Source organism: Aythya ferina (genome assembly GCF_964211825.1).
Source record: "Aythya ferina genome assembly, chromosome: 3".
Taxonomy (NCBI): Eukaryota; Metazoa; Chordata; class Aves; order Anseriformes; family Anatidae; genus Aythya; species Aythya ferina.
Window position 1 is genome coordinate 24,748,183 of NC_140298.1, and position 18,585 is coordinate 24,766,767.

The 18,585-nt window shown below is 43.2% G+C and overlaps 1 protein-coding gene across 3 annotated transcripts in view; it reads left to right on the forward strand.

The window, feature by feature from the left end:
* The window catches only part of SLC35F3 (solute carrier family 35 member F3), a 159,310-nt gene that overhangs the window by 122,490 nt on the left and 18,235 nt on the right, over window positions 1-18,585 (forward strand). The gene's annotated exons all lie outside the window — the stretch shown is intronic.

Sequence of the window (18,585 nt, forward strand, 5' to 3'; positions counted from 1 at the left end):
CTCGAAGGACTGCCTCTTGGTGAGCACTCCTTCATCTCATCTCCTTTTGGCTTCAGGGAGGCGCCTGGGACAGATGGGATGAATCAGCCATCAGGACATCCTGTGTCAGAGCCTCCCTGATACATGGAAGGATGTGAACAACCTTTTCCCCTTCTGTTACACAGTGGGACTCACAGCCTTTTAATGAAGTAGCTCAGAAAATAAACAGTAAGAAATGCACATTTCTCAGCTTCCAGCTGTGCAGCAGCGAGGAGGAAACTCACAATGGGAAACATAAGAAATCAGGTTACTCAGTTACACTGATTATGCTATACCTCTTATTACCAGGGTTAAGGTTATTAATGTTTAAATTGTGCTTATTAGCCATTATTGTATTTTCTTTCTCTCCTAAATCACTGAGGCAGCTACAGATAAAGGAATTTCACTGTTCACTGCAGGTCCTAAAGCAGTCCAGAATTAAAGACATTTGCATAAGATGCTGTGTTTCCTGCACTTCAGCCTTCAGTTTGTTGTTTAGTCCATAACAGATATGGGGGCTTCAGGGTTGAGAAAAGTATGGAGGTTAGAGAAAGAAAGAGCTTAATCTAAAAACAGGAACAAATGCTAGCCCCAAACAGCTATATTCTAGTTTCTTTGTTCTGTCAGTATTTTTCTTTCCAGTTGCCATCAGACAATGTTTTAAATACTGATGAATTCTGGGGTGAACGGCTGTGGTTCACCAGATCCCTGGGGTTAAAACCAGAGTCTTATGCTCCTCATTGCCACAGTTAATTGATATGGGTGATGGTTTTCTGTCTTCCATTTAATTAAATGATGACTGAGTTGAAGAGCAGGTGCAAGCCCTGTAGCCTATTTGGGATGCAGGGGGACATCATTACAAATAAGCCTACAGCAGGCTTAGTGAAGAATGTGCATTTGTGAGTCTGACTAGCATATTGACTGGGGTTAATTTGCAGAGTTTTTATTGGTGTCAGGGTCAACAGATATTTGGAGATTTGGCTTTGTTTCCTCTCTTTGCTGCAGGTTTTTTTTTTTTTTTTTGGTGGCTTTGAGCAAGTCACTGCAGACCTCAGATTCCTTTGTACTCTCTGCATGAGACAGTGCTTCAGAGGGAGGGCTGTGCCTTAAAATCATAGAATCATGTGCTTATGTGGTGTCTGCCCCAGCATGTCCATTATCCAAACTGAGACCTTTTGGTGCTGCTGCACTAGCTGTCAATGAGAGAAAAAAAAAAAAAAAAAAGAATTCCTGATCATCTGAGTATTGCAGTACAGCTGAGATTTCACATGTATGTAAGTCAGGTTCTGGGCTCCAGAATCCTCTCCTAATTATTCCCCCTATTGTGCAAATTTGTATGTGTGTGTGCATGTCTGTATATATATACATATATATATGTACACAGTGTCCTGGTTTCAGTTAGAACAGAATTTTCTTCCTAGTAGCTGGTGGAATGCTGTGTTTTGGCTTGGGATGAGAAGAGTGCTGATAACACCCCGATGTTTTAATTGTTGCAGAGCAGTGCTTATACCAAGCCAGGGACATTTCAGCCTTTTGCTCTGTCCTGCCAACAGGCAGGCTGGGGGTGCAGTAAGAGCTGGGAGGGGACAGACCCAGGACAGGTGACCCAAACTAGCCAAAGGGGTATTCCATACCATCTGACGTCATGCTAAACAATATATAGGGGTGGCTAACCAGGGGGAGGGGGCCGGACTGCTCGGGGTTAGGCTGGGCATCGGTCAGCGGGTGGTGAGCAATTGCATTGTGCATCACTTGTTTGTACATATTATTAGTAGTAGTACTATTATCACCATTGTATTATTATTATTATTATTATTATTATTATTATTATTATTATTATTATTATTGTTATTATTATTTTCCTGTCTTATTAAACTGTCTTTATCTCAACTCACGGGCTTCACTTTCCATTTCTCTCCCCTGTCCCAGAGAGGGATGGGGAGTGGGAGCGAACGGCTGCGTGGTGTTTAGCTGCCGGCCGGGTTAAACCACGACACACAGCTATACAGAAACTTGGCAGGTCTGTATGAGGCATTACCATCCTCAGAAAAGCTTGTACTCTAGGCACAATCAGACGTGTTATGGAGGCAGTGGATGGATGGGCTTCTAGATAATTAAAATGGACAGTTCTGATATGGAACTAACAAAAAAAAAAACCACCTTGCTTAATCACTTGCTGCTGCATTTATCCTTCACCTTCATATATTTAATTTATTATCTAAGCTCTCTGGCAGGAATCTGCAGTGAGATAAATGAAAAGTAGGTACTGGAAGAAGGTACGAATATGACATCTAAGTCACCTTAGTAGTAAGGTAGTAAACAAGAGGATTCTCAGATCTTGCCTAGGCAGGTTGCTAAAATCTATAGACACCTGAGTGTCTTGGCAGCAAAGCTTCCCGAGGACACCTGTGCTGCCACCACCTCTTCGTCAGGGCTGGGCAGCTGAGCCTGCCTTCAGTGCAGCACAGACAGTGCCTTCACACCGCCCCTGCCTGTGTGGGTGGCTCTGAGAGGTCTGAGCTGGCAGGCGTGCCTCAGTATAGCTCGCCGTACAGCTAAAGAACATGTAATGAACGGTGATCATTAGGAAAAATACAAAAAAGAGGGATTATAAAATGTAGGAGCAGTGAATAGATGAGCCTTCCCTCTTATACTGATTGTATGGTTTATTATGGTTTTGAATTGCTACTGTATTATACCTGTAGGTGTATGTACTATGCCATATAGATATGAATGTGTATGTTCTGTAATCTCACAGGAGAACATATTTATTGTGGACACAAACCAGGTTAAAGCTGTACCAGTTTCTTCCCATTTTCTAGCATATACCACAGTAGTAAATCTGGCACCAAACCTTTATAGTAGCACATTAAGAACAGGTTTGTTCCATCTCTTTGTAAGATTTTGAGTATTAGGCTGCAATGTAAAGCATTAAGGATTCTGACTGACCCACATTGCATGGTAAGTAACCTCCTGTGTAAGCCCTGCTAGACTTGCCAGTTGTGTCTGCAGCACAGGGAGGGAATCACTAGTGATTTCACTGAGGCAGTGCTGAAACCATCCAAATTGTATCCAGCCTCACAGAGTAATAAAATCCCTTCCCTACTTCTGAGAATGAATGAAGGCAAACCAAAATACCTGCATTCACATACAGACTGATGTGTTCTCCCCATACAGCTCCATCACATGAAAGAGTTGTGCCCAAATCTAAATCGATCAGGGAGAACTTGTCCCACGCTTGCTCCCAGGGGACCGTGCACCCTCCGCACAGGTCTGTGTCCATGGGGAAGTGACCCAGAAAACTCCAGCAGGCCACAGAAGAGCACTCCAGGCTCTTCGCTGCACTCTTGTTTCTTGTGCAAAGACTTGCTAGCTTAAAATAAAATTACAGTAACTGAATTATCATTAATTTCAACCATTGTCCAGTCCAGAAATAACACATGTAATGATTTATGTGCCTAATGGATCATTTAAGAGTACTTCATTTTGGCTTCATACTTTTTGCTTCCAAACTGCTTTATAAAATGACACATTTAATCTGATGAGCTGCCCTCCATCATATCTACATTATTAATTTATGAGGTAACATAAATTAAAAGCACTAGAGCTTAAAGCTCCCTGGCTACATGGAAGATGAAATTAAAATCCCTGTAAGACCTTGTTTGGCTTTGCGTATCTCCAGGCAGGAGGAAACGTACCTTTTGTAAAGATTTACTCTGTGTGTGCCAGCTGGGGAATAATAGAGCTCTGTTCCCATTTTGGCAAGAGAATACCTCAGAATGTGTGTTTATTTTGATGATACGGCTTTATCTGAAGATTTTGGAGAAGGAAAGGGCAGGACTTTCCACAATGGTGTATGTGATTATTTGTATGTTTATTTATTATTTAGGTCTCAATTATTATTTCATAAAGCATTAGGGCTAAAGAAAGCAAAAGAAGCTAACACTAAATCTGTTCAACAGTGTTGAATACAGGGGAGGTGTTGGGTGACTGAAAGATTCATTGTACATACCTGCAGTGATCCACAACCACATCTGAACATGTTTTGATGTGTTCCTTTTCACTGAATTCAAGTTTTGTCCCTATACTGCCCCAAAACTAGCTGCCACTGATCTGCAGGAATTTGAACATTTTTCTTGGCAAAGAAGGAAAAAAAAAAAAAAGTTGAGGGTAAAACTGAGGTATAGTTACTACTTTGGAGCTGAACCAAAATACTGGAAGTAACAATGGAAAAGGACCAAAAGGACCGATGTAATAGGTCTCATGTATGCTGATTTACCAATTTACTAACTGAGCTACTTTTGCTTTATGTATATATGCACTCAGAACTGAGACTTAGCTCTGTGGTGGTCAGACAGTGTGGGCCAGTTTCTCAGTGTGTTTCATGTGTATTTCTGTTAGCACGGAGGAGACAAGGTCCTAGCCAACAACCCCAGTAATTCCCAGTCTGCTAGTTCACTTCTGACTCATGCCAAAGTGTCATTCAGCGAACCATCAGCACCACCCAGCTCTCCTGCTGCAGGCAGAGAACCTGGCCATGTAGGTGCTGGTGCCACCTGGGCACGATGCAGCTCTGCAAGGGAAGAAGGTTAGAGCCTGCTTTGGCATGACTGGATATATTTTTTTACTATTGATTTCTAGCTTTTTGTATTCATGAGTCTCTGTTATCCATCTGCATTAAAATGTTGCAGTGTGGTTGACTTTTGGCATCATACTGATTTATATTACTGCTTAGGTGGGAGCATCACCACCAGAGCAGACTGCATTAACAGAGTCATAAATAAGCTACAAAAGCATCAAGACATGGTGAAGGCAAGTGTTTTTAGCAAATGTCACCCAATGAAGCATGTTTTCTTTCAAAAAACTGCAGTTTATAAACTCTATTTCTCTAATTCAGTACATTAGCCTTAAAATAATACCTATTTACTTTGTGTTCCTCAAAATAAAATCACTTTACAATGCAAGGTCCCTTTAGCTTGTTAGGGGAGAAAAATAACCAAAGAACAAGAACTGTTAAAAGATCCAGTTCTTACCCAAGTTAGACACAAATCAGGAGTAACTCCAAATTAAATCAATTTGATCTCTACAGCAGGCTGTCAGGGCTTACCTTTGTTCTTGGGATCATAGCAATTAATTAAAAGAAGTTGTGAATATTTTGCAAGAGGTTTATCACACTCATGGTCATCTGTGTCTCTGCTGCAGGTGTTTATATTGTTGTTGGTGATGTTATTGGTGGGCATCTGTACTTATTCATAGGCTGTTTTCACTGCCTCTCTGCATTGAAAAATTTGCACTTTTTTCCAGGGCTTCTGGCTAAAACGAGGCCAGATTGTACTGTCAACAAGTAGCAGTAGCAGTGACTCCTCCTGCTGGAACAATGTGCTGGCTGTGGTAGGGGCAGTGCTGGTGGGCACCTGCTGTGCATGCAGAGTCAAACTCAGGCACGGAGAATCAATTTGGGCTTAGCTCAGCTGCAGTCCAAGCCACAGAGCTCAGGGTGATGCTGTTGTTATCTTCCATTTCTCAAAGTTGAGGAACTACCTCTTTCTGACAAAAATTGTGGCAGTGCTTTTGAAAACACTGCGTACCCTAGTGGGCAACAGGGTAGGGGTGCATCACGCCATCAGAGCTCTGTAGGTGGCTCCTAGCTGCTGCCTTGTCACAATACAGCTGTGCTGCTTTATTGCCAGATTATCATGCAAGTTATCATTTTAGCTGTTTCTTGGGGGATATTTGCTTTCTTAGGTGATTAATAGGTAATGTCGTGGTTTCTGTCTCTTTGTGGCTTCTGAAACAAAATTTTCTCAGCCAAATGTCAAAAATGTGCTCTATGAGCAGCCTGTTGTTTAAAAAGCTTCTTCTGGACCTGGGCTTAAGGTGGTAGTTTTTCTGTTCCTCAGATGTGTGGTGTGAGAGCTTGGTTCCTACGTGGAGCTGATGGTGTGAGGGTCTGACAGAATGCCCCAAAGTCAGTGCCCAAGTCCTAAGCTCCCTGGAGCCAGTTCTCACAACGCGAAGCCTGCATGTGAGCCTTAAGTACATAGAGAGGCATTTACGTGCTTACCTGGCTTTCTAAACCTACCCCCAACTTTTGCAGCTACTTTGAGAGCTTGTGTCTTAGCCCCAGTAAGAAAATTGCCATGGTTCCTTTCTTAGGAAACCAATCCTTTGTATTTCTGACCATGATGTTCTGAAACATTCATTAACATTCATGCCTGGTGAAAATCTTTCCCTTAATCTGAAAATCCTTCGTCTGTTGGGGATCACCTGCTCTGGGCTTTTGGAGCTATGTGGAATGCTAAGGGAGACTGAAAATTGGGTACTGCCTGATCAGGAGAAATATATGGTCTTTACTCTTGAGCCTGGTTTGCAAAACCATTCCAAGGATGATTTAATTAAGTGCCATCCTGTAATTTTGTCTCGTTGTTCCATTACTTTTGTCTTCTCTCCTGTGTCTTGAGCAGATACTCTGAAATAATTGTATTATGTGCCTCCTATGAGGTAATGGTGCTTGAGGCAAGGGCTGCAGACAGAAGTAATTGTTTTTGTTACCTGATGATGGGGCATGTGCTATGAAACAACATGTTTATGGAATGGCTTTTGCTTGAAAAAAATGTCATGTCCTGCAGCACTGAGTGACCCCCGGTCAGCATTAAGCTGCAGATGAAGAGCACTTCGTTAACTGGCTTTTTCCCTAGTTCATAAAGGAAGCTGCCAAACCTTGGGGCTGCTAAAGCTTTTCTCAGGAGACCTCTAGAGCAAATCTACCTATACTGATCATGGCTATGCTGACCCCTCTGCACGGACTGAGACTGTGGAGCCGAAGAAAGCAGAGCTGAAGGGACCTCAGAGGTCACCTCCTCCCTGCCCTGCCGCTGGTGCATGACCAGCATGCACCAACTGAAAAGGATCTGCTTTTTGTGGCTGGCAGAGGAAAAAAGGGACTGGGAAGAGAGTGTGTGATCACATTTACTACGTGCAGAAAGAAGCAGAAAGCTGGGATGAGCATGGATCCTCTGTTTTACCAATCACTGTAACATAAAAGGAGATGGTGTTCATAGCTGATCTTTCTGGTCTTTTTGCAGGAAGTGTTTAACCCTAGCCATCCTATCAAGCATCCTGACACCCAGTGCACAAATGCACTATAAACAAAGCCTGTCCTGCACAGGCTCTTCCGTGTTGTTTATAACAGAAGCAAAAACAACACAACTCAGGAGGGAGTGGTAAGGAAGCTTAGGATATTTTTTTCAGCCCAGATCCGTGTCAAAATGTCTTGAAGGCTGCTACCTTTAAAGCTCCTTTAAAAAGGGAAAGTGCCTGTATGGTAACAGACTTTGTAGCTATAATTAACAGCTCTCAATAAAGACGGATGATACAGGGAGAAGTGTTCGAGGCTGGCAGCACCACAGAAGTGGAAAAAACCTTTTTGTCCAGCTGCCTAGTGGTTATGGCCCATGTCCAGATTTCCCAGGATGATTTGTGTTTGTTTTAAAAGACAGCCTCATATAAATGCACAAATACCTGGCTGGAGATGCTGTGAAGTCAGGGACTAAGGGATCTGGCCACCCTCGTTTGTTAGTCATAGCTTCAGCTTTAGCTTTACCAAGAGGGAGGAACAGCCAAAGATGAAGGTTAGCAGTAGCACAGGTATATATGAACAGGTTGTCAGAAACTGAAAAACCCTATCAAGCAGTTATATAAGATAATATCTGTGAACATCCATAGATTTTTTTTTTCCTGAGGTAAAACATGTTAAGATAAGAGCCAATGGGTAGACAGGTTCATCTATGTGCTTGCACACACCCATGTTCAACTAATTCTGTGTATTCCAGTGCTAAAACGCCTTTCCAAAAGTTAGCTTCCTGCCAGAAAATCTTACCCAAAATGGAAAAATGAACAAAATCTGTTTTTTTTTTCATGTCATGGGGGTCTCTTGGACTCAGCAAGCCTATATCAGTCAGGTCCCCAGCAGCCTTCTTATCCACCCCTCTTCCCCATATCTCTGAACTCTTCCCATATGGAGTTGGTTTCAGTTGGCTTATTAATTTCTAAGCCACATTCCTTCTCTTTGGAGCTGAGTGGTTATTTGTTTGTTTGCTTAAGCTGCTTATTTCACCAGTATGTCGAGACTCCTGTAGTGTTTCCTTCATATCTGTGAAAACCTTCCACTGCATCAGTACAATGGTCAGACTCGCACATTGTGAGTCCAGGCCAACTCGCTACAGTAGAGCCATTCCTAAATGTCATCTGGCATTTGTCCTTACATTGCATCTAAAAAAACTTACTTTTTCCTTTCTTTTTTTTTTTTTCCCAGTACTCTTTTTTTCCCATTTAATTCTCTTCACTATCTGTTGTAGAAGCCAACCAAATGAAAACTGCATTCTGCTTTTCCTGCACTGAAACTGAAAGTGAAGCCTTCTTCACAAGTCTGGCTTTTTGTGCTTTCAGCTGGAGTGCACATAGATTTCCAAGAACAGAAAGAAAAATCTTCAGCTATGAAACGCTCTCCTATTAAATAGCGCACTCAAAAACAGCCAGAAACTTTCTGTACTACCTAATGGTACCTTGAATAAAAATGAAGTTACAGCTCTGTAACACTGATATTTCCACCATCTAACAAATGGTGCTGCTGTTAGATCGTCTCACCAGGGGATCCCAAATGTTAGCTTGTAGAATCATGGAATAAGTCTGGTTGGTGGGGACCTGGGGACATCTCTCATTGTGGGAATGGTGAGAGACTGTATCATGGAATGAGACGCCTCCCCAGGACCCCACCAACCACAGTTGGTCTCATACGGTGAGCACAGAGCTTCAACGTATCTACTTCATTTTGCTAAAGTTTAGTGAACTGCATACACTGGACAAATATGTTTTTGTTTTTTTTTTTTTGGTCTAATTTATTACATCATTTAAAGTCCTGTCTCTAGAAATCCCAAAATTACACATACCAGAATGCATTGGCGTGAATGGTACCTGTTCTGCTGCTGTTTGCCTCTTTCTGCTAGAGCAACCTTAAATATTTGCCCGTCCTCTGACAAGAACATGTTGTTTCAAACGCTGATGATTTGATTTATCTTTGATTAAACTTTAATTTTTTTTAAAGGGTATCAACCCACTGTACAGTGTTTTTGCTTAACTTATTTTAAATAATCAAATTTTCACCTAGTATTTTCAGTATTTCGTGAAGTTTTCTATATTAAATGTGATGGGTCCAGTCAGCATTTGACCCTAGATGACATCCTCTCCTACAAGCAAAGCTAGATCAGTAAATGATGTATGATTTCAGTGAACAGTGTGCTTAGCATGGAATTGTTGGTATGCCTGGATGCAGATTCTTAGCATGAGATATTCCAGGGCCCAGTGGGATCAGCAGCCATGGAGCCATCCAAGTTAACAGGGGTCCAGACAAGTCTCTTGAGAGTGTCTATGAAGGATTTAATCATACCAGCAACAGCTGCTTCATGTGTTAACAGATTTGTTTCTGAATAAGAATGAATGTACAATTAGAATTTACCAAACTGCTAAAGATACTTTCTTGGGATCTCTTCAAAATGGAGCATCAAATTGGCTTTATTTTTAGGTAAACAAGAATCATAATGAGGACGTTCCTCTTGAAAGTCCTACCAGTTATATGTATACTTAATGTATATAACATATGTTAAATGTATACTTAACTTTTGGCTGGCAGGCTGTAAAAAAATTTCTGCTGCTTTATATTTCTAGAACTTTGTTTTGTTTTAATGATTCACAAAAATTAACAGCTGGCTTCCCGGGTATGTTTGCTGTAAGAAACCAGGGACAAGTCGTTTCAAGGAACTGGAGACAAGTGTGTTTCCTCCACAGCAATTGTGCTAAAAACAAACTGTTCTCTGTGTAGCTTTAGATATTTTCCACTGTTACGCTGCTGATATCTGGAGTCTCATTACCAAAAAAAAAAAAAAAAAAAAAAAAAAAACCCTTTGTCTAGCACAGCAGAGTAATTAACAACAGATTTTAGGCACACGTAGAAACATCTCACCAGGGAAATTTGAGAAGGAGATGACAAAGAGTGTCTTGGAATCAGTGTCATGCCATGATCTGAATGTGTAATGGCAAATTGTCCTTCCTCGAGCAGCTCAGCCGCTCAGTCGATCTGCCTCCATCGGGCAGCCTGCCTCTGCCACGGCTTTGGGCCAGCAGCCACGGCCACGCGGCTCCTGCGCATGACGCGCGCTGATGGCACCTACAAGATGTTGTGCAGCTGGCAGGAAAAAGATGCAATAGTTCATTAGTTTTGCCATTCTGCATAATTCAAGCGTTTTCAAAAGGAATGGCACTGGAAGCTTTGTAGTACTGAAGGTGCATAATAATCGCATCAAAATTGCCCATCTGCAGCTAAAGTGAGATAATTGCCTAGGCGTATCCGCATTTGCAGAAGAGATTTTGAATAATAAATGTTTATAAAGCCCTTCTGTCATCATGTTATCCAGTTCTCACCCCGTAAGCCAAACTCTCAATTCATTTACACTCTTTTCAAACCAAAAATAGCTCCCGTCGGTGCAGCTCTGCAGTTGGTGAGGATCAGGCTCTGGACGAGTTTGTCACCTGGAATTCTCTCCCAGCTCCCCAGCAACACGCATCAGCCAAATCAGAAGAGAGTCGTCAGCAAACCCCGCTGATTCCTTGCTAATGATAGTTTCTGTCTTTAATAATTAATTTATGTAAATGACTGGTGTTTAGGGGTACTGCTACTGATTCTCAGTGGTGCTTCCTGAGGGGCCAGGCCTGTCCAGAGTGACATCCACAAAAGGGCTGAGATGCATGCCCCATCCTGAAAACAGGCATAAATATCTACCTGTGGTTTCCAGCAGATGCTTCTCCCTGCTTAGGAACCTCTTTTCTGTCCCAGAGGTAAAAGCCTGATGGATCCATCCTCACAAAATACAGGCACACTGAGACCAGCAGCAGCAGGTTAGATGCCTTGTTAATTCGTTTTATTGTTGCTGAGCTACCCTGCTCTTGCAGATGAGCTCCTTAGCATGGGATCAGCTCACCCAAGGCTTTGAATGTGGTCCCTCCAGGTGTGACAAAGTGTGGACAGCTGAAAGCCATGTGGTGGTGTTACTGCATGCTCTCCTGCCCAGCCCTCTGCATGGGATGCTGTTTGTAACTGCTCCCCCGTTCTGGTGCGCTCCCATCTCCTGGCAATTATACACAGATGGCACTGACCGGGAGAGGTTTTTTTGATGTGACTTTGTCATCTTATGCCTCTCCAAGAGTGGTTTAATTGCTTTTTCCATTAGACTTGATACAAGTCATGCTGAAGTCCCAATCAGCCTCAGTATGCCTGACTGATACCTGATATCTGCCATTTAATATCTGTCTTTACCTCTCCCATGATCTTGTTCAGCAGCTGACGCTGCTTGTTCTAGCCCCATAGTACTGCCAGCCCTAAACGAGCAAACATGTATAGCTTGCACAGGGGTGAAAAACGTTTCAGACTAGATGACAGAATCACCTGCTTTCTTCCACTGTGTGCCCCTTGTCTTTGTGCACGAGCGAAGGAGCTGCTGCTTCAGCAAAGAGCCACTTGTGTCCCCTGTGGTCAGCACGCCCGTAGCTCTGCAGCTCGTAAACCCTTGCTCACCGTAATGAGGTTTGAGCCCACAGTGCCTCTTGGGTGCTGGCATCCTCCTAAGCACCTTGGCATGGGCACAGCTAGGCTGCACCCAGAGCAGAGTACGGTGTGGCCATGTGGAGGGTGCCTCCGCTGCTGGCATCCAGGCGGACAGGCTCACCTCAGAGCCCAAAACCACATTGCTGTGCTCATCGTTCTTCTTGTGAAACAGTCTGAAAAGAGATCCAGATGCTGTGCCAAAATTAGTAATGATGTGAACAGTATGATGTGAGTAGCTCAGTGCATTTTTTCTCTCTCTTAAGGGTTTGAGCTTATTAAGTAACCTCTCTCAGCTTCATCACAGAGCATTACGTTTTGAACAAGGGCTGAGCCCAGCCACTGAAGATCTTTATTCTAGCTGTGTAGGTGAGCTTTTATTGAAAGAGCCAGATTTAACAGAGTGTACCCCAGGCACCGTCACAGTAACTGAGCCAGATTATGCCTTGTGTGAATCAGTGGGGTCGGATGGGGAAATCAGAGGGCGCTGTGACACGGAATTACCCTGTTACTGAGGCTCAACATGCAGGGTGCGACTTGTGTCTGAAGAGCCCAAGAAACTTTTGGAGAGGGTCTTGGTTGGTGCGAGCTCTGCAGGACAGCCCGAGTGCCTTTCCCGACAGTTCTGCACAGCCTGCTGCACGGGCTTGCTTCTGAGCAAGCTGACACCTGCCTCCCATGCCGGGAAAGCTGCTTCTTCTCAAGCATCTGTCTCCGAGCACTGCTGGTGCAGCTCCGAAAATCCTTTCCCCTGCTAAGAGCGGAGCCAGAGCACAAACAGGGGGTACCCGCAAGGTGCCTGTGAGCACAGCGTGCCCAGCTGGTGCTCCCCACTGATGTGCCTGGCCAGGCTGAGGGATGGAAGCTCACCTCCCTTTACTCCACCCTCCATCCCACTCACATTTCAGGATAAATCCAGTGCACTCGGCGATGGCCTGGAGCTTTGCCAGCATGGCCGAGTGCCGGCTCTGGCCCCTGCAGTGCCTTGGGACAAAGTCATGCTCATTTCAAACATGGAAGGAGTAAAGCCCTGTTTTTCCACTGGGGATGAATTACAGTGGGATTGGAAGAGTAGTCCTTGTGTCAAATGCATCTTCACTCTCTGTACAACCCAATTATTACTTTTTAAAATTCTTAGCTTTTGGGAAATAATTCTTCCTCCACAGCTCTCTGCAGACAGTGTCCCCACTTCCAAGATGACAGACTCCCTCTGAACAACATTTTATGGCCCTCTTCTGGGCTCCTGTCCTGTCGTGGCTGATGCCATGACAGGAGACACTAAGTTTAGCAGCCTTAACCTTTCTAAAACCTCTATTTTAAACTCTAAATTTGCTCACCCATAATCCATTTGAAATCAGTGGGTGCTGACAGTCTTCATCCCACTGAACAAGTCAGTGTGCTTAGGTACCTGAATATTAATTTATGTTTTTAATTTGATCTGATTGCAGTGTGAAGGAAGAGAAATTCAGTAATTCCTTGCAGCTTGATCATTGGTGCCGTCTATAGATTATTTATCAAATTCTTTTTATTTTATCTTGATAAGAAATGTAATGGATCTCATCAACAGCAAATCATTTGTCTCTGTTGGTTTACTTTGAAGGATGATTTATGTATACATTAAATTTGATTGCAAGCAGTTTCCTTACACATGTAAACCTCAATTTTCAAAGATCTCTTAGGATGCTCTAAGTTTTAATAACAGCTTCACATAAAACAGAATTACCCAGTTCTGGTAGTAAACATGAGAAAATTTGGATACAGGGAATTAGTAAAATAATAGTCTGCTCGTTATTGCACAAATTACTCTCTATAATTAGGGAAAACTGTTTTTTAAGATGTGCACTGACCATGTGGCCATATTTTGGTATATGCACCCTTGTTTTTATATTGATCCAAAAGAGGAAAAGTTAGATATTCTTTTAGTGATGGAGCACAGTAATTAAATAAATTTCACATCAAAACCAAAGAGCAGGAATTATTAGGTAGATTTTTGTCCCTGCTGTGTGTCTTCAAGATATTATTCCGTGCTTTCTGTTGGGTAGCTAACATGGCTTGCTCCTTTCTCCCAGTCCTGAAGCTGCCTGCTGAGCATCTCTCACATGCTGGGAGTATTTTGGTTTATGGCTCAGCCCACCTACCAACTATTTCAGCTACCGAGATGCCATGAGCTAATTAACGCATATATCATCTTACACATACCTCAGATGCCATGTGATGAGATGAGCAGTGAAGAGACTTACCCTTACACTTCTTTGTCTTATTCTTTCCCACAGGCCAGGCACTGGCTTACCTCAAGCCTGGACACATTTTCCTTGCTGAACCGTTCGTTCATGTATTTTTGTTCTCTATTTATTTATTTCTAGTTCCCTTCCTCAGCTAGTGTGCATGCTAGGTTGGAGCTTCATTATCTAAACCTGTGTCTCCTTTGCCTAGCTCATCAGCTGTGTAGGTGTCATTATCACTTATTATTTGTATGAAATGAGCACCCTGGAAATCCTGATCTGCACTGGCACCTTGAGCTAGATGCTTTTCCAACAGGGAGCTGAACACAGTGCCTGTGCCGTAGAACTTGCAGTCGAGGCTGAGGCACGTGCATGCACGCAGATCTGCTGAAGCCTGGTGGTTTTCACGTAACAGATGATGGGTTGCTGAGGTCCATGCCTAAGCAGCACAGTGTGTGATGTGATAGCGCAACGTGGCAGATGAACAGGAGGGAACGTAATTACAAATGTCCTTGTAGATGAGGATGAACCCATGATTTTTGGACTGATTCCTCTTCTGCTTGAGATCAGCTTTCTGCCAGCGTGGTGCTGCGTTCTCACCCCTTCGTGTTGCACCCTGAAGTAAGAGGTCCAGATCCTACCAAAGTCAGCAAAAGAGGAAGCCCTATGCAAGAAGCAGGCAAATGAGAAGTCCCACCGGGAAGCTCCCCATGAAGGCTTGCAGCATGGCCTCCAGCATGGCTGGGCTGGTTAAACCAAAAGATGTTCATGAAATCCAAGGTCGAAAGAAATCTAAAAGCATCTTAGAAAGATGCAAGCCTGCTTCTCTAGATAACATCAACAAGTCATCTGTTTAAATTAATCTATGTCTGAACTTCAGCAGAGATGAGTGCTTACAGAATATGTAGGCTGTGATACATCCCCAGCAGTAATTCTGTTAAATTTTCCAACACCCCCTGCTATGCATGTGTAAGGATTCGCAGGCACACCGAAACAGGCCACCTGACTGTACTTGTCTCCTCTGCTTTCAGCCACTCTTGGAGCAGTACTGTGCCCCCTCCTTCCATCCTTCCTGCTACAAAACCAACCATTTTCATTTTAACCCAGGCAATCCATTGTACATGGCTGCAATCACACTGCCCGTAACTGCGACCAAAGAGTATCCGATGCAGATTATGTAGCGCGTTCAGATATTGTCCCCTGGAGCCACAGCCTTGGGACAGAGCCAGAAAAGCCATTTTATAATTACAGTCTAAGTCCAGGGGCTTTATAAATCCGTCATATACTTAAAAAAAATAAAAGAGCAGGCATGCCCATAGTGCAGGCATTAATACTGCTAGCCGATGTCCACTTGCCTGCTAGGTGGCAAACTGCAAGGCTGCAGCAGGAGCTCGCTGGGGCAGGTGTTGTGCCCTAGTATGTTTGCACTGTGGTAGGAGGCAGCTGATTTGTGAGTGATGTCTGTGCAGCTGCTCTGGAAGCAGAGTGCTATCCTGGAAGTAAGGATCACAAGGTCACTCTCCAGAATGAAGGAAGGAATAAGCATGTCACGGGAGTAGAAGGTGGAAGACAAATGAACCCGGTAATGTCGTGTCTGGCAAATGCTTGGCTGTCCTCACCACAGCTCGGCTTTCAGGACCGGCAAGTCAAAGGGAGTCTCATTGCTCTGCCCTTACAGCCTCGCTCCAAAAATCACATTCCCACACTCCCTGTAACTCCTTCCACACATTAAATCCAGCAGGATGACATAAACTGCAGCTGTATGTCACAGAGCTATTTCGTTTTAGCCAGAAGTGAACACTGTAAAAGTGGATGAGCTGCACACTTAGCTGATGGAGATCAAAAGAGTTTGATTTCTATAGCTGAAAACTGTCAAAGAACAGAAATTACTTCTGTGACCCTAAATCAGGTTACAGTTGCTGCAGGTCTTTCCTGATATTCTTATGTCTTACTTTAGAAATTCTCTATCGTAAAACGATGTTTGTCTGTGCTGCAGTCTATCACCTGGTATCTGAGCATCTAAATGCAAGAAAACTCTTTAACAGGCTCTGTTCCAGGTAGCTTATTAAAGCCATTACCAGAGGCACATCAAAATGTAATAAACCCAGAAGCAGATAATGGTCAGAACAGTTCTAGCATGAAATACATGATCTGTTCTGATTAAGGTAAATCCAGTATAAAATCTGCCATTTTCATTTGACAGTTTCAAATGTCACATTCACGTTCCTGAGACAAATACAGATACTACTTTCCTGAGTCACCTCAAGTTTACTACCAGCAGTCAGTGTGTGCCATTTAAGCATCACAAGGCTGTACTCCCCAGTCTTCCAGGTGCTCTCACCAGATGATGTAATTCTGCTGTGGGTGATCCTGACTCTCCCTCTCTCTGCTGTGCTGTTTCCCAGAAGTAGTTCCGGCAATTCTAGCTGGCCCTGTGGCAGGATGGATGGTTCCTTATCACAGAAACTTACAGGGCCACCTGCCAGACCAAGCACATGCTGGTAAGGTTGGCATGGTCCAAGCTGAGCTGAGCAGCTTATCGGGAGTTTATAGCATCCTTTCAAAGACAATAGGGCTGTACTTTAGCTCTGCACTTACACCTAAGCAGTTCAGAGCTCTTTAGTTAATGAAATGTTCTTTAATTCTCATCACTCCTGATCTGCAGGGAGTTACACTTGTCTTACAGACTGATGAACTGAGTGAGGGTGCCTGTCTGATGCATCCAAGGTGGATGAAGTGGAAGAGAGGGAAGAGAAAGACAAGAAAGTGGCAGGGGGTCCAGGGGAAGGATGATGCTGGAGACAAGACAGGGCTTGGCAGACCCAGGTTGGTAATTCCTGCATTGTACAGGTCCATCCCTTCGCAGGCACTGCCAAGTGAATCCCACACTGACACAGGCTGGGCAAAGGGGAAGGCTTACAATGTGTTATTACTTCAGTGATTTCCATGCTTAAAGCACAAGTACAGCATTTGGACCAGCAGATGGGTTTCCCAATTCGTTAACTCAGGAGTTCTGCATCTTGGTCAGAAAAATTCCTGTGTTATCACTGTTGCAGATAAGGACTCTTTGCTGCTTTCAAGTCTTTCACAAAGCAAATCAGTGATGGCTGTGTTGAAATCTTAATTTGTAGATTTGCAGCTAAGATTAGGGTGGCCCATTAGATGCTAGCAAGGCACCAGCTCTTTCCTCAACGGGGCAATGTCTTCAGAGTGCTCCTCTGGCCAGAATTTTTCTTTTACTGAGGATCACACAAAGCAGAGCCAAAACAATCTGTTTAGCAGGCAATAAAACTATAAAAGAAAAAGAACAAGTACATAAAAAATGTCACTAAGAAGGAGAGCAGTGTGCGCTGTAACAACCTGATCCCAAACACACTGACATTCCCCCCACACATGCATTGCAATGACAAGACCCGACTGCTTTGTGTCTTGTAGTACTTCTGTGGTACCACACTCTGGCCAGGGACTTCTCATCTGCCATGTTTTGATGATGGCTCCACAATCTCTTGTCTTGTAGGAGTAAAACCTTAAAAATATGAAATATTTCATATAAATAATGTTTCTAAAGTATACAGATCAACACTCTGAAGCAGAGTATCTGTGGCAGGATTCAGATTTAAAGCAAATTTCCTGGCCTCCAAAGAAACACTGTGTATCCCATCCAAACACATAAATAATAATGGCTAGTTTCTCATTCAGAGATGCGCTTGTAGCTTCCAGCAGTTCCTGCAGTCGCAAATGTCAGTTTGCTCCACCAGCTGAACTCTCCAAGTCTGTTTTGTTTTGTTTTGTCTTGTTATTAATTCAGCAAATCTGAAACCTTACAATCTGCTTCCCTGGGATTTCTGAGTATCCCTCACCAGTATTCACATTTCTGATCTTTCCAGCAACTTCAAATAGATCTCAGTTTCTTACAGCCTTGCAGTAGTGCAGTCACCTCAGTGCCATAATCTCTTTGTTTACTTGTGGAACTAATCAATTCTATCTGATCTCTCTCTCCCTTTATATTTCTGCTCTGTTCTTTTTAATATCATGCTTGCTTTACTTCATTCCAAATGAAGCAATCAAGAGCTAATAACCCCATTAGTTTATTTACGCTCTTATTTTGTCTCTAATGAGAAAGTTGGCTGTAAATCACAGAGTAGGAATAAAAGTCACCACCAAATGTGCCAGAAGTGGGGGCACAACAGCGACCAACATATGCACCACCTAACTCTTCCTCTAGAAACCAGGGGGTCAAAGAAAGCTACACCATTCTGGAATAAAAAAGAATACAAGATTTAATAACTTTGGCAGCTGATACCATTTTTAAAGCCCTAAGCCGTCCAGTAAAACAATATGCATAAAGTGGTCTCTGTGGCTATTTGGGGTATTTGTTTGCTATTCCTCCTGCTTCTGGACTCCAAGTCCACATCAACATCAGCAAACAAGGCTCTGCTGGATCTTGATTTCTCTGTACCTTATGTTTTAAGAAGAGTCTTCAGATAAAGTTTTGCTTTTACGTAGGATCCTCATGAAACACTGCCCATACTTTTACAGACTCCTTTGTAACTCTGAAAACTGGGGAGGAGGAAACTCCTTCAGACAATGCAGCTGAACTGGTATGTGTGATCTTTCTAGCAGAGTAAGGTTTATGATTTCTTTTAAAATTTCCTCCTACGGATCTTATTTATAACGATAACTATAAACTAT